Consider the following 6,461-nt stretch of genomic DNA (forward strand, 5'->3'; position numbering starts at 1 on the left):
GAACTCACCAGCTTTATGCTGATTTTCAAACCGCTTGTATTCTTAGGTCAACGATAGACAGGTACCCAGTAATCCTTTTGGAGAAGACGGAGCGTACTGAAGACCTCATCTTTACTTTTGTTAATATGATGCATATGTATAACTTTACTTTTGAAACAAATGTAACTTCTATATGTAATGTAATGGTTGTTTACTTTACTTACTATGTGCATTGGATTTGATACTTAACGTGGAGTCCGCCCCGGAAATGTTTTCGCCTTCGGTTTTCGGGGTGTGACATGATGCCATTGATAAATCTACAGAAGCTGTGAATGATTCTGCTTCTACTTGTAAGAAGGCCACCAAGGAAGTTTCTGAGGTTGTTCATACAACTCAGATTTTCCTTGACTCTTTGAAATCTCATGTTGATACCAATGCAGCAAAATACCAAGCATCAGTGGATTCCTTCTCAAAGTCTCTTCACAAAGAAACTGACAAATTTGAAGCTTTTCGTACTGAACTTAAAACAAAAACCACATCCTTTTTAAAATCTGTGGATTCTCGGTTTGATGCTCTAACTGCAAATCTGGCAACTGAGAGTGCTTTGAAGGAGGCTCTAGTCAAACAACAGGCTACTATCGATATACAAAAGGTGCAGCTCGCCCAGGCAGAGAAGGAAATCTATCTGTTAAAAACTCAAAGGGCGGTGTACAAAAGTTTTGAAGGAGATGTTAAGGATATGCTGACTAATTTGCTGGAAGCTCATGATCCAATCCTGACCTTAACAATTCGCAAACATCTTCAATCCAAACTCCTCCCTGCCATTGCAATACTTAGCAAGATGAAGGGTGTTTCGGAGGAGTTCATACCTCCAAAACAAGGGGGAGAGGGTAATGCACAACAGGTAAAAACAGAACCGAAGGTTAATTTAGCTTCAGTTTCTAAGATGAAGCAAAAACAGAAAGAGATTTTTATTGAAGCTGATAGTGATACAGAAGAAGAGACGATTGTTGATGCTCTCAAGAGGAAAAAGAGAGATAGAGAGTTGGATGAAACTATGAAAGTGGCCAGAGAGGCTGAAGAAAGAGAGAAGAAGAATAAGGAAGTTTAAGAGGCCTTGCAGTGAAAGAAGGCTCTTTTTCCATAATGGAACAGAGATACACTTATCAATCAAGCGATTGAGTTTCCATCTGTCTATTGGTTGGAACCAGTTGCTTCGTTTGACTGTGAAAATTCTAGAGACTTGCACTTTGACATGCCCATAACCAGAAAAGCATTCACGTTCCATTGCTTTGAGGCAACTGCTGAGGTTCCATATCCACATCCTAAGGTTGACAGGGAGTTGATAGATTTTTATTTGAAGAATGGTCAACTGCAGTACTTGACTTGGAGTGCACAGAAAATTACTAAAGTCAAGGTACTAAATCCTTTATCTATAGGGAGATTTATCAATATTAATTTCAAGATCAACCGTGGTTAAGCAAACACAGAGTCTTTTATCTCTCTAGCAGATCTTCCCAACCTTAATCCACACGACTACATTCTGCTATACAACATTCTGCTCTCTAATCCCAGGGAGTATGAGCCGATTCTTGAACATATTAAAAGAATGTTGGCCTCCTATATTCATGAGCTAGCAACCATGGATCAGGAGATAGCTAAGGTTATGAACAGAAAGCTGACTGTGAAGCCGACATCTAAGCCTAGTGACGTGATCAAAATGAAATTGGGGCAAATTGATTCAACAAATCTGACAGTTATGTTCACTAAAGGTGATAGACACAAGTTTATGTTCGCTTTGGTCAATAAGCATCTGTTCTCAACAGATTGCATGGAGCATATCATAAATATCATACATCGATGCAAGCAGAACTCGGTGGCTGACAAGAAGAATTTCACAGACATGCTTCGGTGGTATATTACGTTTCGACATCATATTATGTCCATTATACCGAAGGTGTTTAAAACAGTGAAGAAGCCTTTTGTTGTTAAGAAGGAATGAAGTTTCTACTCCAAGGACACAAAGGGGGAGATTGTTAAGTATATTTGTGTTGAGTCTTGGGCTAAGTATTTTGTATCCGGATTGGGCCTGTCCATCCGTGCTATCTAGATGAGTTACATAATTATCTAGATTAATTGTTAGGGTTATAGTATATATATATATATATATATATATATATATATGCGTATATTAATAAGTTTTTCATTACGTTGATTCTTGTAACCCTAAACGCCTCTACAAATCTAAGTTCTTTATCGAGCTCTTCTGAGGTGTTGTTGCATTAATCATTCAACATATTCAGCACAATACTTGTCTTCTTATTACGTTCTTATTTTATATCTTGCCTAGAATCATACGATCATAAAAGAACTTAGTTCTAACACGTACCAGTAAATGAAAATGATGATTTTCACCATTTTAGAGCCATCATCAGGTCAATAAAAAATGATGGAGATACTAGACCCAAATCCTTAGCTTTGTGCAATGACAAAACCAAAATCCAATCATGCATGATTTTTCAATAATATACAAAACACGGACATAGTAGTGACCTCCGAACAACATTTCTACTCTAGGTTTGAGGTTTTCGATCCAAACACCTAACCTTATGACTATGGTTCAACCCCAAATGAAAAGAAAATATCTATACATCTAAATACATTGAATGAGGAAGAAATCATATCTAGATTGTCGAGATTGAAGGCTCCATACAAGCCTTTCACCAAAAATGATTTCAACAACCCTAAAACTTCTGCTATGATCGACAATTTGTAACTCAAGTTTTAGAACTTGAAATTGAAATTCAGATGATCAAAACTAAAAGATCTTTTGTGCTTAAGAGTCATTATAGAATGATATTGCTAATAACATAGGATCCTATAGGGTCACACCTTATATCAAGTTACCACTAATTGATTATGTATTACTATAATTTGATTATTTATAAATAATTAAATATCAACACTTGTATTTTAATGGAAAACAATTTTTTGGGAAATAATGTTTTACCAACATATTGGAATCATTGTTCCTAGGAAATAATAATAAAGAGAATAAAACTAGTGAATTATCATATTTTTTGATTATTTATGTCATGTATAAATAAGTGGATTCTTTGAGTAAACAGTTAGTATATGTAACTGTTGCTACGTCGGGTGTTGTAATTGATTCTCCGGGAGTTGCTCTAGTTCATATGTCTATCGGGTGTACGTCATGGTTGAATTCCGACTATAAAACCTAGGTAACAACAAGAAACAAGACCGTTAAACTTTCCCCAGGGAGTGTGCCCCGGGAGCAAGCTCCGATAATCAAGTTAGATTGCTAGTGTAAAGCAAGTCAACTCCACCAAGCGAGATGCACTACTAAAAAAATAACCTTTAAAGACACACATTGCATGTCGTTAAAGCCCCAGATGATACGCAAATGCGTGTCGTAAAATAGCCTTTAAAGACAAACAATTGGGCTATTAAGTTGACGACCGAAAAACGAAAACTCAAAATAGGTACAAAAAATGAAAAAAAAAATTTGTTTTGGACAGAAACTTGCAAATATTAAGATTAAAAAAATAGTATAAATTGAAGGGTAAAATTGTGACAACCCGTTATTTTCAAATCTATAAAAGTTAACCAATGTCAAAACATGTCAAATAAAAGTCAAATTTATTGATTTGTTAATTGATTAAAGTTAAATTATTGATTTTGATATGAATAAACATTAATTAAAAGGTGTTGCAAAAAGTAAAGGAAAAAAGCCATGAAACAAGAAATCTCGCATAGGGAACCTCCCCAACGAAAACGTGACAGGCTGCTTAAACTTCCAGACCGAAAAACCTCGATTTAGCCTTCACCTCGCACCGAAAACTCTTTTCCACCGTAAACCCCTCGCACCGGAAATGATTCTGACCAAAAATTCGCATAAGCCTAACCGGAAACCTCCTTGGTGGGTTTTCCTCTTTTTGGCCGAAAACGAGAATATCTAGATATTTATTTAAGTTAAATCGCCTCAACTTTTTCTTCACATATATATGAATGAAAGAAAACATACACTCATTCTTGCACCCTTCACATAGAAATCAACCCAAAAACTCTCAAAAACACAACCGAAAACTCCTCTTTTTCTCTCAAATATCATGCGAAATATGCATGAATCTTCTTAGGATCATACTGAAATCTTCAAGTGTTCTTTACATCTTCTGAGTACACCTTCTAATCTCCTTAATTCACATCCAAAAACACCCAAATTTATTTAGATTCAATCAAAAACACTTCAATCTCCTTATTTTTCACGAAGAACACAAAGAACACCAAGAACACGAAGAACACCAATAACACCTACAAACTATTCTATAGCTTATTGTAAGTTTGCTTACAATAATTAAGCTTTGTTTAAAACTTTAACTTAGAATTTAAATTATTATTATTTAATTTAAGTATGATAGCATGTGTAAATATCATCAGGATACAATAAATTATACACGTTCTAGCTTGGGGATTCATGGTGACTAAGGTGTATCCAACCAAAAACACGTACACGAGGTGAGTTCATACCCCTGCGTTTTTACAATTTTTCACTTTTCTAAGGGGGGGGGGGGGGGGGGGGTACAAGTCTAACACTAGAATATTGTGTTTATAAATAAATAATTTTTAAATATTTCTAAAACGATTTTAATTTTTTTATAAACTCTTTTTAACTTATATCTTATAGTTTGCCAAAATCATATATATATATATATATATATATATATATATATATATATATATATATATATATATATATAAGATTTAAAGGGCTAATAATTCACTTTATTTCATTTTTCTTGTTTAGATGTGGGCTTAGGGTAAAACTATTTGTCCGAATGTCGTTTCGATTTTAATTATATATATATATATATATATATATATATATATATATATATATATATATATATATATATATATATATATATATATATGAATGTAAAAGTTACTCCAATAAGATTCATATCCTCTTTGTAACATATCGAGCAAAGGGGGTACTTTCATGAATATTACATATCGAACAAAACACTCATATAAATTATAATAGGTATAATTTATGGAATTTTCATAGTATTTTTACTAGTCAAGTATACAAAGGTTAAATATATACTCCCGTTCAAATACTTTATATTAAAAGGGTACAAATGCAAAGTACAAGATTTTACTGGCAGAGTACAAATGCAAAGTATTGGTTTTACTACTGGGGTACAAATACAAAGTACCAGTTTATACTAAACGGGTACAAATGCAAAGTGTCAGATTTTACTAACGGAGTACAAACGCAAAGTACTAGTTTATACTAACAGGTACAAATACAAAGTACCGGTTTATACCAAAGTGTTACAAATGCAAAGTACCGGTTTATAACAAAGAGAAAACAACAATATATTTACGAATAATGTATTATCAAATAATTTTATTTGATTATTAACCTTACTTATGAGTTTCATAGTAAATGTACTTTAAATGGTTTTATTTAACTAATAAAACCATATTAGCTTATTTACTAGTTCAAAATTTCCAAACTTACATATAGTCACATGGAAAATAAAACATTACCTTATTTATTAATATGGTACGAACAAGAGGTCCAGTAAACATATATCTAGCTTCCACTTTACCAAAGTCTATGATTAATTAATGTACACGTGAAGATCATATATAACAGAGACTCGATAAACACTGGAATGTGTGATTTCCGCCCTTCTTCCCGTTCCTTGTTTGGTTGTGGGTTACGATTGAATCACCCAATCGACTGTCAGTTCGATTTTAATCATTTATTATTAGTATAAATTAAGCAATGATAGGAGGTAATAGTAATGTTTTCAATAACAAAGAACATATCTTTTCCAACAAAATACTTATAAACTCACCAACTGTAATGTTGACACTCTTTCAAACCACTTGTATTCTCAGGAAAGTTAGTAGACAGGTATTCTCTCAAATGTTTCGAAGACGGAGCATAGTAGCATCTCGTCTTATCTTTTTCTAGAGTATTAATGTAAAACAAGTAGTGTTTTGAATATAATGTAAATACTATGTTATCAATACAATGGTTGTTGTTTCTTTGATTACTATTATACAGTTGTTGTGATACTTAAACATGACGTTCTCTACAACCGAAGACTTCCGCCGTTCCGGTTTAGGGGTGTGATAGATTGGTATCAGAGCATTGTTTATAGTGAACTCAATATATCAACCTATAAGATATATACAACTATAAATACAATGGGGTCGAAGTGCTCTGACTAAAAGTATACTTTAAATATAAGTATTTTATGAGAAGTATACGAACATGCATACATACTAGAACAAGTTTCACAAGAAGAACAAAACAAAAGTATTTAGATGTTGAACACTACCCTTAAACCTTGACAGTTATGTAATCATATATGTGATATATATAGCCTTATCAACTACATTTATTTGAGATCGACCAACACGTGTTTGGGAGTGATAGTGGT

Source organism: Lactuca saligna, chromosome 8, assembly GCF_052625555.1.
Source record: "Lactuca saligna cultivar CGN05327 chromosome 8, ASM5262555v1, whole genome shotgun sequence".
Classification (NCBI taxonomy): Eukaryota; Viridiplantae; Streptophyta; class Magnoliopsida; order Asterales; family Asteraceae; genus Lactuca; species Lactuca saligna.